The following is a 20702-nucleotide window of genomic DNA, read 5'->3' on the forward strand; positions in this document are numbered from 1 at the left end:
TCCAAAGAAAATAATGAGTTGAATATTTGAAAATACTGTAATATGACTTAGTTACACCATTGTATTCTGGACACAGATTTAAGACACATGAAATGCCTATGCTCCCTCGTGGCTCCCCAGGGCTGACATCACTTGTTATGAGGTTGAGTGGGAGTAGCACAAAGAATGTAATGGAAAAGTCCCAAATGCATATGTAATTGCTGATGAATCCCAGAAAGTTCACTGTGTTTATACTAGGAAGACTGACTACATCTTTTAGGAATCAGGAGTCTTTAGCTGTTACCATGAAATTATCTGTTGAAGATCCTAATCCTCCTACTTATGCACCCAGATTTTGTCAGTTAGGAACCCAGAGGTGAAGCATAGGGACCTTCAGCCACTGCCTTTTCAGAAGGAATGGGAGGTGGGGTGTCTAGGGACAGGGGGTAAAACCCTACTCCTTGTCTCTAACAACCTCTCCTTGCTTTCAGAGTGAGAGAATTTGGGTAAATGGCCAAAGACATTTTTCTCGGTTCCGTGCAGTGGGCACGTGTGCTGGGGCTGCACAGCACAGTAAAAAGAGCCCTGCTTTGGCATTAGACTCACTGGCCTGGGTTTAAACCCCTGACCATTCCTGCTGCGTGACCCTGGGAAAGTGCCTTCATCTTCCTGAGTCTCTGCTTCCTCATACGCAAGAGTAAGGATAAAAATACCTACCACGCAAAATTGTTGTGAGCATTGAAGATAATAAATAACTATTATTTTCATGTTTCCCACAGAGTAGAAATTCATAGCCAATAATAGCTATTGTAAGTATTTGTGATCATTGTTATCTTATCATCTCCCTCTCCTATCAGTTCCTCCTAAGGATTCCTTACGAATTCCCCAGTGACAGCTAAGTACTGAGAAACATTCTACTTCTTCCTTCCTCTTGGAGTAGACTAGGTACTAAGGCAGAAATATTTTCCACAATCTCCCCCCAAACTTGCCTCAAGCTGCTGAGAATTCCTCAGCCTAATGCACGCCCCACAAGAGCCTTCTTACTCAGAGCCCAAACATGAGCAGCTGTCTTGCTTCACTCACCTTTGCTGGGCGTCCTCGCCTGTGCTGAGAGAGCCCCAGACAGTCTGCACTTCCGCTTTACCAGTTAAAATCAGGCCACCCAAATGAAGCATGGCATCTGTTCATGGGAGGCTCAGTCAATGTTTGTGCCCTGAATAAAGGAATTACTGAATCATTACACTTTGCTTAGATGTCAGAAATGGTCAGATGCTTATTTATAACCTTTTAATAACTTTCACACCATAATCATAACTCTACCTGGGATCATAGATTTTGAATTTATATCCTACTCAAGTGTGAAGAAATGTAAATTTTTTATATCTCCATGACTGAATTCAATTGACTTAGGACCCCATCTATCCCCACTCACCATTTCTTCAGATGGTGGGAAAAATAATCTTGATTTTGTGGATTAAAGGTAATTTAGTTAAATTCAGTTTAAAATTTAGTCTCTCGGTCAATTATGTTCAGTTCAGGATTTAGAGTCATATAATTCGAAGTTCATAGACTTTCCTTCCATCCTCCAATGGTACTGGGGTACAGGGGGAGCTTAGGTACCATTATGGTGTTGGGGCATTGTGTTTGGTCTACAGGCTGGCCTCAGCTTCTCGCCGGCCTTCACTGGCTCTTTAGAGATCAGCCTCTGTAGCACTACATCTGCTGCCGATGTGTCCGGTCATGCCTGGTTGGGGGCTTGGACAGAAATATGATGCTGATGTTTGTTGTTCCTGCCAGATCCTCTGGTGACCAGGCCCACGTCTTCTGCATCCTCCTCACCCCGAATGGAGCCTCTTTTAGTCCCCTGGTCCTTATGGCCCTTCTGCGTGCCATACAGGGGAGGCATGAACTTGTGGATGACCCCCATATTGCACTCAGGTCCCGTCTCTGGCCAAACCCACCCCTTCACCCTTCCTACCCTACTCCATCCACCCAGCGACAGTGCCAGCACACTGAAAGGAAGTCTCCTCCCACAGTTCCAGACAGGAAGTGGGGCAGAAACCTCCTCCACGTTCAGCCTACTCCTACACTGGGATTTTTGTAGTTGTACACTCCTTCCTTAGACTGAAGCCCAGCGGAGGGGGGACACTGCTGGTTGCTGTTCTGTTCTTGTCTTCTTTGCTAAAAGAAACTCAGTTTTGTTCAGGGCCCCAATGTGATTAATACCTATTCACTTTTTCAGACTGTCTTTCTCTAGGGATGGGCAATGAGATATAAATGGAAATTACTGGGTGGGCGTCTCAAAAGCTATTGTTTCCAGGACTTAAAAAAAAAAAGCTGAGGGCCGGCCCTGTGGCTTAGCGGTTAAGTGTGCGCCCTCCGATGCTGGCGGCCCGGGTTCGGATCCCGGGCGTGCACCGCTTCTCCAGCCATGCTGAGGCCGCGTCCCACATACAGCAACTAGAAGGATGTGCAGCTATGACATAAAAAACTATCCACTGGGGCTTTGGGGGGGAAAAAATAAATAAATAAAATCTTAAAAAAAAAAAAAAGCTGACATGTACCTTTTGCTTTTGCCTTTTTCTTTTCTTGTTGATTGGAATGCATACGTGATGCCAGGAGGTAGAGTAGCCATCTTGCAACCAGCAAGCCACATACTAGGACGGCAGTAGGAAGCCAGGATAAAGGAGGAGTCTGGACCATTGATGACTTGAGTACAGACCTGAACTACTTCAGACTTCTTGTTAGAGAGGAAAAATAAACTCCTATTTACTTAAGCCACTGTGATCAGGTCACTTGTACATGCATCTAAAAGCAATAAAAATTGATCATCTCGGGCACCATATTTATCCTAGTCTTGCCACCTCTAAATATATGTGGCCTCTCAACCTCCACCTGCACCCCCCAGACTAGCAAGTCTTTTTTATTGCCATCCCACATGTCAGGAAACCACTTTTAAATCATTGTGGGGAAATAGAACTTCCCTGCATTCCTCAGTGCTCCTGTAAAAAGCCCTAGCCTCCTGAGATAGAGAAATATAAACGATATGAAGATAGAGAATATTGGCTTTCACTGCCCCTGGACACATTTTCACATACCATAAGGATTAGATCTGTAGCTATTGTTTCCCTAATGATGTAGCTAATTGCTCTGATCCAAAAGGATAATTGAACTTCTCTTTTCTCCCCAAAGCCAAACATTCCGAGATAGACACCTAGGTTAGCTCTTAGGAATTTATGTATAAAAAAAGATGAAGCCAAGACTTTTCTGGGTCAGAACACGTGGGCTATCTGCCTCCTGGAGAGATTTTATTTACAATCAAAATGGTTAGGGTGAGAACTCAGCATCCTTTCCATCCCCATCTCAAAGCAACAAAAGTTTTTGGGGTTTTTTTTTGTCCTTTCTTTTCTTATTTTGGGAGGGCAGTGGAGGCAGCTGCTTCTCTCTTGCGTATAAATGGAGAAAATCCACTATTCTCCACCCCCCATCACCAGAGTTAATAGATTCCATGGCTCTGTTGGAGAAGCCTGTGGGACTAGGTGTGGGGGACCCGCACTACACTGTTGTTCTGGTTGTTGATCTGGTTGTATCGGTAAAGAACTCTTTTCTCTGGCCCAGATGCCTCATGTCTCTGCAGTATTCACACATAAAAAGTAGATAACTGTGCAAGTGACATAACATGTCCCAGTTCTTGACAAAACAATTGTGTCTTTATCTTTCCTATTCTGTGGTCCATTTTATAGCCTCTATTCTTTGATTCCCCTAAGTTCAGGCTCAATTAAAACTGCAAGTCCTCCTTGCTCTAAACAAGTTGACTCTTTCACACTCTTGTGTGAAATGGACGTCATGAACTTACCCTGGAAGTCCAAATGGGAACATTTAATCCTTTGTCTTTGCTGTGTTCTTTCCTCACTCTGAAGAGGGCCTTTGGAGAAGTGATCTTACAGGAATAAAATATGCATGGTATAATATTTCAAAATATTAGCCTGTTGTACTTTTTTGTATTAGCTAATATGACATTGTCATGTGACATGATGCTGTACTCTTTTATGACATTGTGAGTTTAACCCTTTGCCTGCTTCTTCAGGACCACAGTAGCAGTACCTCTGCCGATCTTATTGTTCATCTTGCAGTGCACCATTTCCAAACTCTGTCTCTTTTCACAACGTCTTTCCTGCATGGACATGGTACTTCACATCTCGGGGTGGTGTAATGTGTGTCCGTCAACCCACTTATCTTCTTTTTTTTCCTTCAAATCTGGTGGGTCAAGTGGTCACAAATTCTTTGATTCTTTTCCCATTGAGGATTGAGGTCGATTTTCCTTCTCTCTGAATCTGTGCCCCATCTGTGATAGTGACCAATAGAATACAGCAGAAACGATGCTGCACTAGTGTCTGAGTCAAGGCTCAAAGAGACTGGCTTCTTCCATTAAACACTCTTGCAGCCCTGAGCCACCATGTAAGCAACCCAAGTCCCCTGCAGAGAAGATCACATAGAGAGGACAAGGAGCTCAGCCTAGCCTGGGCTTCTGACTCTTCTTTTCAAAGCATTGAGCACATGAAGGAAGTTATCTTGAACCTTCCAGACCAGCCCATCCTTCAGCTGAATACCCAAGTGACTCCAGTGGATGCCACATGGAGCAGAAGAACTGCCTGGCTGAATCCTACCTGAATTCCTGACCCCAGAAATTATGAGATATAATTAAATTGGCTATTTTTAAGCCACTAATTTTGGGCGGAGTTTATTACACAGTAGTTGATAACCAGACACGCCAGCTCATTGCCGTCCTTCCTCTTCATCACCTCTCTGTCACTAGCATCTGTTTTTTCCCTTCTCCCTAGGACAGCCTCATAGCATCCCCGACATTGATTTTACCCAAATGCTATTTATTATGATAACAGTGGTTCAAGGAACCATATAGAAAGTTAATTGCCAGATAAATTGCTTAATAGTCTAGAATGTGAATTGTGACCATTATGTTTGAATATCTTCAGGATCTAGGTCTGTCCTCTACTTGGCAAGACAATGTATTCACTCAGAAGCAGATTTTTTAAAAGCCCTAGTCAACATTATCATTACTTATGCTGACAGAAGTATTGGTATTAATAAACCCTAAGCAGCATCAGAGTTTGAATTTCTTTTCCGTTTAGATCTGTCAGGATTCATAAAACACAACTTTGATTAATGCAAAGAAATACATCCAATATGCAATGATGTAATTAGTGTCCAAAAGCTTAGGAAAAAAATAACATTTTGAAAATGTTCAAAGCAGAATCAAGATTGAATTTCTATGCTTCCCAGAAGGATTTAGAAAGAAGAGAAAGGAAAAAGTGAGGAGGTTGCAGTATGTTTGTGCAATCATGCCATTTTGATTTTCCTTCTAAAATTTTGGAACCTTTCTTCCTTCAAAGTTCTTTTTTTCACTAGAGCCTATCCACATTGCAGACAAAACTGAGGTCCCAGATCCCTCCAGCAGTGGATATTGACCATGTCAGACCCAAGGCCCCCTTATTCTCCTGAAATGAAATTCATAGGTAACATAATCTATCTCCTCAAATAGTTTGAACAAAATACATAAGGCCTGGGGCCGGCCCAGTGGCACAAGTGGTTAAGTGTGTGCGCTCTGCGGCGGTGGCCCGGGGTTCACAGGTTCGGATCCCGGGCGCGCACCGACGCACCACTTGTCAAGCCATGCTGTGGCGGTGTGCCATATAAAGTGGAGGAAGATGAGCATGGATGTTAGCCCAGGGCCAGTCTTCCTCAGCAAAAAAAGGAGAGGATTGGCAGATTTTAGCTCAGGGCTGATCTTCGTCACACACACACACACACAAATATGTAAGGCCCTAATTTTAATGTAAAGGAGAAATAAAAGGAAAGTAATTTATAATGCAGTATTTTAATATGTAAGAACTTGGGCTCAATAATACTATAAGAATAATGAAGAATCAGATGTTTGTACACATAGAATCACTATGATGGTAACAGCTACAAATGATCCAGGTGTGGTATATTGGCGACTCAAATACCACAAGCAGAGTTGTCACAGCTGATATGGTTTTCCGGAATGATGAACAGTTGTTGGTAACATACTGAACAAAACAAAGTAAAATCATCCCTTAGTTTACAGAGTTGTTGCATTCCGATTTTTAAGATTCTATTGTATGTTAAATTCATTATACATTAAAACCATCCCAACTTTGTTTTGATGAGTGTCCAGTGGGATATTCAAAAGTCGTGTGGCTACAGGACAATTCTCTATTGTGTAAGATTGTTGAGCACATGCACAATATCTAGCATCCCTGCTCCCTCCATCACTGTGATGACAAAATGCCCTCCACCAATTATGAAAATCGCCCTACAGTAGAGTTGCCAGCTTAAATCCAGGATGCCTTGTTATATTTGAATTTCAGAGAAACAACAAAATATTTTTCAGTGTAAATATGTTCCATGCAATATTTCGGACATACTTTTACTAAAAAAAATTCATTGTTTCTCTGAAATTCATATTTAACTAGGTATCTTGTATTTTTATTTGCTAAATCTGGCAACCCTACCCTACAGGGAGGTACTAATTTCTTGAGAACCGTTACTCAGCAGGCTACTCTCAAGACCTCAAACCAAACTTCTAGCATCTGGAATCATGACCCCAGGGAATTCTGGGGCATCTCATGAGAAGAGACAGGCACCAGCGTATGAGAGCACAGCTGCTTTCCCATTGTGTCATCCACTGCCCGCAACATGCAGGAGTTCACTAATACTGAAAACTCCGTTTTTTTGGGTCAATCTAAACTTGCTTATGGCACTGCAATTGCTTGTCGTTCAGTTCTCTATGCTAATTTTAATTTAAAGGAAGTCACAATGGGACGCAAGGTCAATTTTTTCTAAGAAACCGTTTAAAATATTTTCTTTGTGAGGAGAAAGGGACAGTTAACCTTTCATTGATTTTCGTGTTGGCATATCTTCTCTCTGGAGATAATGAAGATAAATAGAGAAATAACATAGCACTTTATTGCATCTTTTGCTGCACATATTTCTTCTGAATACCAAAGACAGACATGGGTGATATTAAGAGAGAGGAGAAGGAGAAAAGAGAGAGAGAAAGAAAGGTGTACATGCCTGTCTCTCCTACATGACTGAAAGCTTTCCTGAGGAGAGGTGGCATGATTCTTTCTCATGTGTCTCCCCAAAGATGCCTAACATAGTACCTTATAATGGTGGAAACTCAATTCCTCCCTAATGTGACAGAAAGAATCAAAGGCACCAGAGTAAAGTAGATTTCATATTAAATAACATCATGATGTATATGAGTCAGAAATAATTAAATTATTTTTAGAAGACCTAAAAAATATTTTGGAGCAAATTTCCTCAATTTTATAGCTGAGGAAAATAATAAGATTCAAAGAAGTCTTAGCTCCTTTGAATAATATGTTGGAGCTGGAAGCCAGGCCTCCTGAAAATGGCTCCAGGTTTCATTTCATTTCCCTAAATGTGTTCTTCAGAAAAATGGTCTTGTGAAGTGCTCTAGGAAAAAAAGTTTCTTTAGTAAAATAAGATTGGAAGATGTTGCTTACCATACTTCCATATCCCCATTCACAATGTACATTATCCTATGAAATTTTTGAAAAGTTCTATAATAAGTAGATTTATTTCACTGTGATTAACTCAGTATTTCCCAAATGTATTTGACCATGGATCTCTGCCAATATGATGCCTTAAATCTTTAAGAAATAATGCTCTACACCATGTTGCCCCAGAAGGGCTAGAAATAGATAAGCATGACAGTGGACTTGACAGGCAGTGGCTAGTGATTCAATGGGAAGTGAACTCTACCCTAGAGGGAACTCTACCCTAGAGGTTCCCAAGCACTTGCCTGTGAGTAAAGCTGCATCAAAATCACCACAGGATCTTGTAAATATGCATAGACTTCATATCCCCAAAATGCAGATTCTCTAGATCTGCATGGGGCCCAGGAATGTGTATGTGTAAAGTTCTATAAGACTGTAAACTACTGCCCTTCTAGAACTTAGTCTTGAAAAGGATGTAAGTTACCTGATGTTCCATCAACACATATTACGGGAATATAGACTTGTACTGCCCTGGACTTGTGTTTCCTGTGGTCTCAGTCTTTGGGGAACTTGCTGTGGAGACACTCGCACACATGTAACATTTCAGGGAAAATGCAAGATTATCTAAAATAGTCTGCAGGTTTTTAAGCTATGGAGAAGGTAGGCATCATATATGATTACATAGAAAGAGAGAGACTTCATGGAGGCTTTATGATTTAGATGAAAGGCTGGAATTTGGGCCTCTGAAGAGATAATATATTTTGAATTATGCAGTGTTATGGGTTGAATTGTGCCCCCCACCAAATTAATATTTTGAATTCCTAACCCCTAGTACCTCAGAATAGGATTTTATGTGGGTTGTTGCAGATGTAACTAGTTAAGATGAGGTCACTCTATCGAATATGACTGGCGTCATAATGAAGGGAAATTTGAACACGGACTCGCACACAAAGAGAGGCTGTGGAAGTAGTAGGGTCAAAGGCATCAAAGTTTGGGGAACTCTGGCGGAGGTAGAGACACAGAAACATGACCTATGTTGAACTCGTGACCTATGGTAACTTGAACCTATATGAACTCATGACCTATGGTAACTTCTGGCCATGTGTATTAGTTTGCTTCAAGTACCACCAATTAAGTGGCTTAACCAACAGAAAGTTATTGTCTCACAGTTCTGGAGGCTAGTGGTCTGAGATCAAGATGTCAGCAGTGTTGTGAGGAAGATTCTGTTCCATGCTTCTCCCCTGGCTTCTGGTAATTTGCAGGCAGTCTTTGGCATTCCTTGGTTGTAGAAGCATCACCCCAAACTCTGCCTTCATCTTCACATGGTGCTCTCCTTGTAAAGGAGACTGTAAATTCTGTCTTGCTAGCGCATTCTCTTCCTTGCTGGCTTAGTGAAGCAAGCTGATATATTTTGAGTTTCTCTGTGGTGAGGCCCACATGCTGAAGGAACTGAAGCCCCCATTCCAACAACCTGCAAGGTACTGAATTCTGCCAACAACCACATGAGCTTGGAAGTGGATCCTTCCCCAGTCAAGCCTTCAGATGAGACTCCCATACCTGACTAACACCTTGATTGCAGCCCTATGATAAACCATGAAGCCACGGACACAGCTAAACCATGCCTGAATTTCTGACTCACAGAACCTGTAAGATAATAGTGTGCATTGTTTTAAGCTGCTAAATCTGTGGTAATTTGATCCACGGCAATAGAAAAGTAGTTGGCAATTGTGGCAGCATAGAGATCTAACCTCCCTCAGGCTAAGTCCCAGCTGACACAATGAACATGTAGTATGATTGAAAAATAAAGCTTTGGTATTTAAAGCCACCATGATTTTGAGTTGTTACTGCAGCATAGTTTAGCCTATCCCAACTGAATTATAATGCAAAGTCTTTCGTTCTTCCCACCTGGCTACTACATTATTGAACAAAGAAAAAAATCCAGCTATGATAGTCACCTTGAGTTATGCAGACAACAAAATTTTGCATGAAATCAAACTTAGTTAAAAAATCTTTGCCCCTAAATTAATATTCAGCTATAGTAATCACTATGTCTTTCTCAGCTACTGGTCAGCTACATTTTAAAATGTGACCTCATCAAAGTCAAGACTTATTCAAATCTCATCTTTGACATGCAAATATCCTAATACTAATGTACTAATATCCTGCCAAATTTCAGAGTAGTTGCCTCAAAATTGAAAACAGCTTGTTTTATCCTTGTTGAAAATAACAACAACCCAGCATCTTGCTCCAGTTTGGTGGTTTGCCTTTCTGACATTTTGCGTTTAGCAGGAGGTTAATTAGACGCGATTGCAACACTGCTGTGCTGCCCTAGGGCACAACACAAAGGGCCAATTTGGAGACAACTGTATCTTGGAAACCCTAGGAGATACCAGCTTGAAATTTCCAGCAGGTCTAAAACAGAATCTTCTTTACAAATTTAGTAGCTTTATTTGAACCTTAGGTCTGTGGCAGAAACCTTAATTGAACTAAAGTTTCCACTGCGAGGATCTGCTCAAGGACATAATGAAAAGTCAACTTGCCGATGTATTTGTCTACTTCTTGGCTCCTAGGCACAGTTGGAAATGCTAATATCCAGATGCCTTTCTACAGAAAGAAACTGAAGGTTTTTAATTTGAATTATAGAATGCAGGTTTTTCTGTCTCAAAAACTAACTAAGAGCAAATGTAAATGTGGAAAGTGAGTTTAGTAGAGACAACTAACGGCTTAGCTCTCTGTATGTCCTAACAAAAAGAAGAAGCAATTACCCCGGGATTGAGGGCATTTCCTGGCAGGCAAGCAAGCCTCAGGCTCCCCCCTTCCGGTCCTTCATTCCCTCAGGCCTGACTCACCAGGCCCTTGTTCTTCTCTTGGCCAAATGCTCCTTCTCTAAGACTCTGCTCAGGTCAGGTCACTTCTCCCCGAAGAGTCTAATTGGATCACTAAACTCAAGTCACTGGAAGGAACAGGTCTGGATTCTAGTCCCAGACCCTTCACTTAATAGTTGCATGAGTTTAATCAAATTACTTTAGCTCTCTAAACTTTAGTTTCCCCAAATGGCAATAATACCTCAGAGGCTGTGGAGAAGATTAGACGAGATAACGAGTGGAAAGTCCTTGGCCCGTGGCTGGGCACCTTGGTAATTTTTATTACTTTTTTATACCACTCATTCTGTTTAGCAGCTAATTACATTTGGCCTTGGAAATCTCTGAAAAAGAGTTAAACTTGTCACATTTGTTTCTTGCTCCTCAGCTGGCTTCTAAGTTTCATAAAAGCAAGGACCAGTTGTCATTATTTTTTGTATTCAACCTACCACACAGTAACAGTTGGTTTTACGGTGTAAATGGTGAAGGCATTTGTCTCGCAGGAACCTGTCACAGTGCCTTGCCCTCAAGAGTGACTTAATGCATTGAATGACTGATGGGACACACAATAGAGAGGTCACAGTAGTGCTAATTTCAGTGACCCTGCTGGAATATAATAATTTTACTAATGTGAATTGTAAATGTGAGCATTTAAAATAAATAACTTGCATTTTCAAGATCTGTGGGCAAGAAGCATTCAGTTTGCTGGGCTTTATAAAGTTAAAGTCATTTGATTTCTCCCTATATGAGTGCTTTCAGGCATGTTCCCATACTAATTAAGTCTGTTTTTCAGAGATTTTCAGCAGTACATGCCCCATGTATTCAGGCATGAAAGACAAGATTCTCTATACATATTCATACATTTGGAGAGGAGATTTGAGCTTCTCAGGAGAGGATAAATTTGTGGCAGGAAGGTTTCAGATGCTTGAGGCTGTTTTCTTTCTCAAGGGGAAATTCTCACATCGGCCTCTTTCCAGATTGTACAAAGGAATACACATGTCTGTGAAACTTCTAAGACCCAGAGACATTGCCCTGAATCTAGAATAAACTCTTTTGTGTGTAGCTAGGTAGGACTAGTGAATAATACAAGTATTCTAATATATTCCATTGCTGCATTAAAAATCCTTGGAAATAGAATTCTAATAACACAGAGAAACCTAAAGACAACTTCACTGCCAGAAATTCCTGTCAGCCTGCAGCTGCCCTGAGTCTCAGCCTAGCCAGCCCTCTCTCTGGAGGATAAAAGGGAGGAATGTCAGAAAATAGGCCTGATCGGCGGCAGTCTGAACAAGTGATGGATTTTACCAAAAGGCACACATTGGAGGATGCATGTTATTCCTCTGCCTTTTTGCCCTCTGAGGGTGGTATATTTGCCCTCAAGTTTCACTGAAACTGTCAATTTCAGTTTCAAATATATTTTAGTACCAGTTACTCAGCAGCAAATATGTTTCCAAGAGAGATATAACTGTGGTTCCATACTTGAACCACGTCTCTCCATTCCCATTTCCAAATCACACTCTTGACTTTTCTGAAGGATCTGTAGGCATGCACCTCCTCTCTGATACTCCAGTCTCTGGGGAAGAGATGTGAAGTCTGCATACGTGCGTTACTCAACACAAAAATACTGCTCAGGATATGTATTTGCTATTGTCATTGTAAGTTGCACTGTGTGTTGTATTGCACCTACTATGTTGTATGTTGTCATTGTTGAGTTTTTAATATGGTAATCTTGACATGAGAAGTTTATTAGTGAATGCATCAGGTGATATATCATTAAGACAATGAAAATGACGTTTATGCTGGTTCTTACAGCAGTTAAGATTTTCTGAGTTGTTCCATGAGTTAGGACATAGGCTAACCTGCGGTAACAAAGAGACATCAAAATACGGCAGCTTAAATTAGAAATTTCTTTCCTTTTAATATAACAATCCAGAAGTAAACAATCTGTATTACTAAAAGAGTGGCTCTGTTCCGTGCACTCATCCAAAGACTAGGATGCTGGGTCGGTCCAACTATCCTTAATACGTAGCTTCCATCTCTAGGTCCAAGGCAGCTCCTTTTGTTGTTGCCATTTTCCCTGATGGGAGGAAGGGGAAAAGAGGGAGCCCAGAAGAAAGGGCTTCTCTTTATGGACATGCCCAGAATTTCCACATCTATTATGTTCCCCTTCCAATGATGTGAATCCCATTTGGCCTCACACAGCAACAAGGCAGGCTGAGAAATGTAATCTCCGGTTGATCAGTGATGTGCTAAGCTAAAACTTAGGGCATCGTTTTTATTAAAAGGAATAAGGGGAATGAATATGAGAGATAAGTAGTAGTATCTTCCAAATTCCTTTCAATGCTAACCAAAAGGGAGCGAGAAAAAAGCAGACTCACCAGGAGAACCAGGAGAGGCTGTTCACTGTTGTTATAAAATTCCTCTCTGATACTTTATCCAGAAATGTTTGATGGTCAAGTAAGACACATATTTCTGGTCTCTGCCTAACCTTCATGACATTTATGGAATCATTGGATCCACCAAATGAAATATCAGTTCTAAAGAGTGTAGGAACAAGAGGCCTACTCAGACCTGAATGTTACTTCCTGCTATACTTCAAGAGTTGCTAGATTTCCTGCACAATATGGTAGTCACTGGCCCAGCTATAGGCTTTGTAAGCCCCATGGTATGGGTACCAACACTACGTGTCCCACTTTATGGAGAACCAACACATGGAGAGCAAAAAGGGATATCGACAATAATGATGATGATAATAATAATAATATTATTATATTAATATATGTAATAATAACAGATCTTGAATGTGCATGTGTTTTTCAGATATGTAGAATTACATTCAATTCAGAATCCTCTGGCTTTGCTAACTGATAAATGAAAGAGGTTACTATCTCTAGGGCTGAACCCATTTTGTATTTTCACAAGGCATACGTAATATCAGGTAATCGATCAGTGTATAAAAACGCCTTTCTTTGTGTTAGTCTTGCTAAAATAGAATTTATGTAGTCTAAATGTAAAGCTCCAAAGCCTCAGTTTATCTAACTCAGGGGTCTTTTGGTTCCTGCACATAGCAGATGAAGGAACAGTCTTCTGATAGCAAAAGTTTAATAATTAAAATGGTAAAAATTTGTGCAAAAAACTTATTGGAAAATATGTATTTTAAATATGTAAGTACAAAGAAAAGTAAATCATTCTAAACACATTTCTGTGATTGCATTTTATGCAATTTCTAAAGAATAACGGATGTATTTAAGACTTTTTCCACTATTGAATCCATAGTCATATTTGCATCACTGTACTAAGCAAAGCATATTTGCAGTTCAGAGCTAGGTGGATATTTTTTAAAAATCATACCACTTACTGTTATATGTAATAGATTCCTTGGCTAGTTATTCTCTGTGTGTATGATAAAGCATCCTATAATCTATTTAGTAAAGAACTCCAAACATGGGGGCAAGAGGGTAAAAAATGTAAGTGTGATTACAGAACTAATATAGAAAAGCCTTTAGAGGAAAAAAAAAAAGACTTGCTTGCTTTGACTCACAAAGTCATAACACGGAAATTGCTTTATTATAAAAGATTAAATGGTGAACTGAGGTATATAATATTGCAAATAAAAATTTAGCCACATACAGCAGATTCTTAAGAGAAAAGATTATGTGTGATAAAGATAAGAAATTTCTAATTCTCAGATTGCTTTTCGATTTTCTTGCTGTTAAAATAAAAAGTGTCATTGAATTTACACTTCTGGCTCCCTCTCAGCCTCCTGTATGGTTAAGAATTTCAGAGACTGAAAGGTCTGGTTGAGTGAGTTTTATAATAAGAATCTTCAAGTCGAATCCAATTAAGGGAGGCCTTTAAGGACTAACCCAATTCTATATTTATACTGGAATTTAGCCTCAACTTGTAAAAAAACAAACTAAACAAGCATTTTGGCTGAGACTTAGGGAAACTCAAAGTCTGTAGAGATTTCTATTGTGATGTTATATCCAACGTTGGGATTTTGCTTGGAGCCAAAACAGTGAAGCCTTGTAGAAGGGCCAGTAGGTTAATGGTAGAACACCAGACAATGGTAGAACACCAAGAATTGGGAAGAGGAACTAAGCACAAAATCAGACAGCGCTCCCAGCAGGTCACTGATAATTGATGACTTCGACCACAAGAAGATTACATGCTAAGACCAGAAACAGCAAGGAGTGGTATGACAGAGGAGAGTTAGAATGTTCATGTTGCTTACGTGAGAAGGAAAGAAAAAGGTTCTATGCCAGACTGGTCATATGTGGAGGACATTTTCATATTATAGCCATTGTTTTGTATGTGCATTTTATTCCTCACTACTGACTATATATAATGAAGTGCTTTTTTGAAATATCTAGTCTTTCCAGATGCTCTGAAGCGCCTGATATATGTTAAAAGTAGAGGTAGTAAAATATCACATTTTGTAAAATCTTTTTGTTAAAATTCACTTGAAATATAGTTTATTTTGAAGGGGAGGAATGGCCAAACCACCTCTTTAAGCAGTACATGTTGTGTTTGTGCACTGGTTTGGAGGAAGGGGGAGGAGAAGGAAGTGCAAAGAGCTCTATGCCAGTGCGTTTATAGTGAGGCAAGATTAACCATTGTCCCTTGTGTTCGTGCATTTTGCTTTACTTTGCTGTGTACATAGTGATTGTAATGGACAAATGAGTCTTAATTTACAACATATAGTCTCTCCAGACGTTAGAGGTTGCCAATGTATGACAAAAGTAGGGTTAGTAAACTAATACATTTTGTCTATTTTGTGCTAAAATTCCTAGTAAAAATTATCTTCTGAAAATTTGAGCATTGTAGCCCACTGAGTTGATGGAGGAGGGAAGAAGAGAAGAATTTAGGCCAGAATGTTCACACTTCGAAGACACTATCAGATTATAACTGCCGTTATATGTGTGCAGTTTATTCAAGACTGCTCTGTATATTTATGGAGGAGAAATTAAGTCCTTATTTGAAATATCAAGTCTATCTAGATGTCTAGAAGTGCTTGATGTATTTTAAATGTAGAGGTAGCAAAATATCACTTTGTAAATATATTTTTGCTAAAATTCATAGGAAATATTGTCTTTTGGGAACAGAATTGTTAAATCGCCTCTGTAAGCAGTGTACTATTGTCTATACTTGTTCAATTATTTGAAGGAACTGGGAGGAAAAGAGTTGCAAATGGTAATATGCTAGTGTGTTCATACTTGGACATTTTCAGACAAAACTATCTTTCTGTATATTATGTACGTTGTTTTTTGCTGTGTGTATCGTGTATATAATGGACAAATGAGTCCTAATTTTGCAACATCTAATCTCTAGATGTTAAAGAGGTTGCCAGTATGTGACAAAATAGTTAGTAGAATTAGCACGTTTTGTACCCTTTGTGGGAAATTCATAGGAAAGCTTGTCTTCTGTAAATGACTTTTGGATATGAATTTGTTCGACCACCTCTAAACATTACACATGCCTGTACTTGTCCAGTGGATTGGTGGTAGAAAGAAGGAAATGAGGACAGAATGGTTCAAGGCCAAAATGGTCATATTTAGAAGATATTTCAGATTATAACCATTGTTATGTCCATGAAATTTTATTTAACAGTGCTGCATACACTTCCTCCAAACAATTGAACAAGTACAGATAGGCGGTGATGTCCCTTATAAGCCTAGTGATAAAGGCAAAGAAGGAAGTGGCTAAATGTAAGGACATATTAAAATAAGATAAAAATTAGAAGCAAACATTCTTTAAAGCAAAATTTATTAAGGGATCTGTACTTTATCAACAAAAGAAAGTAATCTTGAACTAAGAAACAAAGTAAGCCACCAAATCCCTTCTTCCTTGCTATAGGATTGCTTATTATTTCTGGACCCAGAAAACATAATATAAATAATCATGAGAAAAGAACTTAGGATCCATGCAAAGTTATTATGTGAAACAAAACAAAAAAACAATCAAAACTTTACCACAGATGAAAACACTAAAAAGCAAGCAAAGAAAAATAAAAAACAAAACTATGAAGCAGAGGAAAACTAAACAGAATCCTACTACGAACTAAATATAATTACAAAAGCAATCACAGATGTGAAGAAACACCTCAAATCAGAAATTAAAAATTCAGAATAGAAATGAATAAGCAATAGAGAGATATGTGATAGAATCTGAATAAACTCTGGGAAAATCTTTTTAAAAAGACTAAATCATTTCAATAATGAAGACTAAATTACAAGGTGCCCAGAAAAAATGTATAGGACCAAGTACAGTAAGGGTCATAGAGGACAGAAATTAAAAGAGCCAAGAAAATTCAGAAAATAAAGGCAGAGATAAAAAGGATCAAAAAAAAAGTAATTCGGAAAAAGAAGATCCAAAGTACATATAATTGAAATTCTAGGAGATAAAATACAATACAATGGATTAGAACTATGTTCAAAAGTATAATTCAAGATGGTTTTCTGAAAGAAAACCATCTTGAACTACGTATAAAAGAATGCATTGTATACATGGGGAAATTGTCCCAGGCTAGTCAACTTCGAGGCATAAACTAGTAAAACTCTTGGACCTTAAAAAATAAATACCCTTTGGGATCCAGTCACTTACAAAAGAAGATAAAATTGACATCAAATTTCTCAATAAATTGAGCAATAAACAAAGCAAGACAGTAGTGGAGAAACATTTTCAGGAAACTTAAGGAAAATAGGAGCCAAAGATTTTATATCCAGCCACGCTGCCATTCAAGTTTCAAGGCTATAGAAAAATAATTTTTAAAATGCAATAGTTCAGGGAATATTTGTGGTGGACTCAAGATAGTCACAAATTCTTTTGACACTCGTCCCATTGAAAGGTGAGTTCTAAGTCCCCTCCTCTTGAATCCGGGCTCCATGACTACTTTGACCAATAGAATATTGTGGACGTCATACTATGTCAGTTTTTAGGTCCAGGCCTTAAGAAATTGGCAGCTTCCACTTCCCATCTCAGGAAAAATTAGCCCTTGGAGCCCTAGAGCCACAATGTGAGAAGTCCACTACCCTGTTGAGAAGACCACATGAAGAGGCTCTGAGATACATGAAGAGAAAGAGGCTGAGCCCAGCCTTTGCAGCCATCCCTGCCAAAGCATTAGCCATGTGAGCAAAGCTATCTTGCACCCTCAAGACTACCTCAGATGCCAGCTGAATATCACAGTGACATCAGCCAATGCCACATGGAGCAGAAGAAACGCCTAGCCAAACTCTATCTGAATTCTTGGTTCATAAAATCATGAGATATAATAAAATGGTGGGTTTTTTTTTTTTTTTTTTTTTTTTAGGCCACTAGATTTGGGGGGAGTTTATTATGCAAAAATAGTTAACTGGGAAAAGATAAACTCTAAACTCTTCTTAAGGAATCTATAGGGAATGAGTATAATTCAACTAAAGGATAATTGGAGAAATTTCAGCTAAAGGACTGGTGGTGTGCTTTGAGAATATTAAATTGAAGATCTAAGATTAAAAGAAAATGAGGATAAGAGTGGAAGAATAGTATAAAAGTGTTATATGTTCTGACAAATAGAAATAATAAAACTAAAATAAATGTGAGGAAAAGGAGAGAGAGAGAAAGTAGAAAAATCTCATTGATGGCTGTAGAGGGAACTGATGGCAGTCAGGCCATATCCTGTAAAGTTTTCATGACTCATAAAGCAAAGAGATACACCTAAAGCAAAGTAATTACAAAAGCCTAAAAATAAAGGAATGGAGGGCCAGCCTGGTGGCATAGTGGTTAAGTTTGCGTGCTCTGCTTTGGTGGCCCAGGGTTCGTGGGTTTGGATCCTGGGCACAGACCGACACGCCACTCATTAAGCCATGCTGTGGCAGCGTCCCATATACAAAGTAGAGGAACATTGGCACAGATGTTAGCTCAGGGCCAATCTTCCTCACCAAAAGTAAAAATAATAAAAAAATTAATAAAAATAAAGGAATGGATAAAGTTGTATCAGGCAAAAGCAAAAAAAAAATGTGATTTTGATATCTGACATGGTACAATAATTTAAGTAAAAAAGTAAAAAATAATTAAGTAAAAAATAATTTAAGTAAAAAATAATACCATAAATGATAAGACAAAGAAAGACATTTTACAATGTTAAAGGCCACAATTCACAGCAAAACTGTAACAGTTATAATTATCTATACACAAATAACACAGCAGCTGGAGAAGGTAGAAGTCATAGGAAATGCAATGAGAAATAGAAATATCTAATAAAAGGAGATCTATTTTACTATTACAGCAGCAATAGGAAACTAATACTTAGGGACTTTGTGTTGGAACTATACAGTCATTTGGAAAAAAATAATTAGATCCATACCTCATGTCATTTACCAGATAAATTCCAAATAAATCAGAGATCTAAATGTAAAAAATAAAACTGTACAAGTATTACAAGAAGTCAAGGGTAGATTCCTTTATACTTTGAGAATAAGAAAAGACTTTCAAACTATGACTCAAAACCTAGAAGCAATAAAAAAGGGAGATAAACATTACTACATAAAAATTGGGAGAAAAAAACCAACCAGTAGTTGTAGAAACAAAATAAATTAGCGGTTGCCTAGGGCTAGAAGGATGAAGTGTGGGATATCTTTTCGGGGTAATGAAAATGTTCTAAAGTTGATTGTGATAATGGATACACAACTCTGTGAATATACTAAAAGCCAATGAATTGTACATTTTAAATGGATGAATTTTATGGTATATGAATAATATCTCAATAAAGAAGCAAAAAATCAAAGCAATATTTTAAAAAAATATATCTAAAGTCAAAACACAAATGACAAACTGGAAGAAAATTTTTGCAACTATTATCAAAGAACTAATATTCCTCATATATAAAAAGGTCTTGAAAATATAGCAAAAATTGAGCACAAATCTGAAGAAAATATTAGCAAAAGACCTATACAGAAAGGCAAGTAGCCCTTAAATAGGAAGAGATGTTCAATCTAACTCTATTTTGGGTAGATACTCAAAATTGATATACCATTTTTCACCCAATAGATGGGCAAAAATCCAGAAGTTGACAATATATGTTATTGCCAGAAAGCAAATAAGTAGTCAAAGATTAATGCACGTGTGTTAAAAGAACACAGGAATCAGCTCGAAGGGCCTCCCACTGGTGAAAATTGAGACAACTTGAGCCAAAGAAGAATAATTGTAATTTATGGTTAAAAAAAAGTTGAATAAATAAAAATTCGTGGGGCCTGTTGGGTGCACACAAGAATGGGTGCATTTTTGACACTGCCTGTTATCAAAAGGGTGCATGGTGCAGGGCAATGGTTGCTGGGTTGATCAACTAACCACTAAGGCAAAGAGAAAATTAAATGGATCAACCAAAATTGAGAGAAGCACCAGCGAGGCTCTGACTTGCACAGTATACAAACAAGAAATAAAGAGTAATGTATTTCTTGGAAACTTTCCCATCAATGTCAGTTGGGTAAAGAGCAAATTTCAAATCTGTTTTCAGAATATGAGCCAAAGTATATTCAAAAGGCACATTTTGGAAGAAAATGTTATGCCTTTGGGATATTCGCAAATTCTAGAGAAGTGATTCATGCCCATCAGAAATGTACATATAGGATTTATGAAAGCCAAAGGCTGATTTTGAATATGGCATGTTTCCCCCAGAAATTATCTGTATACAAAATGACAGGATTTGAGGAACAGAGGACCATTTAACTGCAAAATCATTTAACTGCAAGTGACATTGATGTAGTGTAACTTCAGGAATAGTCTGGACTCCCAAGCATACCATAAATGTGGAGCTCTAGAGCCTTCAGATAAAAGAACTTGAATAATTGCTCCCCTGCTCCAGAAATAGTGGAAAACATCTGAAAAGAGATCCGAGTTAATTATCTATAGTCGGACTTATACATCCTTTTTATTTGTCCCCCAAGACTTTCAAACAGCTCCTGTAGACCACCCATAAATGAGCAGAGAGGGCTCTAACTCAGTCAAGAGGTCACTTGGTAAGCTGAATAAACACAAGGCAGAGACTCATGTCTATGCCCCCACAGTGTCCTAAGTCTCCAGTGCCTAGGACAGATCGAGAGCTCAGTCAACATGTTGAGTTAAACACTTGGTATTAAAGTCAATTGAATTATTCAAAATAATAGCAAAGCTGCACTGACGCACAGACCACCAGGCTGACAACATCCTTCTTATGAGGTCACACCCCAATTAAAAGAAGACAACCAAGATTCTAAATCTAACCTCTCTGATTTTCAAACTCCTCTCCTTCTCTTGACTTCACCCAGGGCATACATTGCTTGTC

Source organism: Diceros bicornis, chromosome 1 (assembly GCF_020826845.1).
Source record: "Diceros bicornis minor isolate mBicDic1 chromosome 1, mDicBic1.mat.cur, whole genome shotgun sequence".
NCBI classification, from domain to species: Eukaryota; Metazoa; Chordata; class Mammalia; order Perissodactyla; family Rhinocerotidae; genus Diceros; species Diceros bicornis.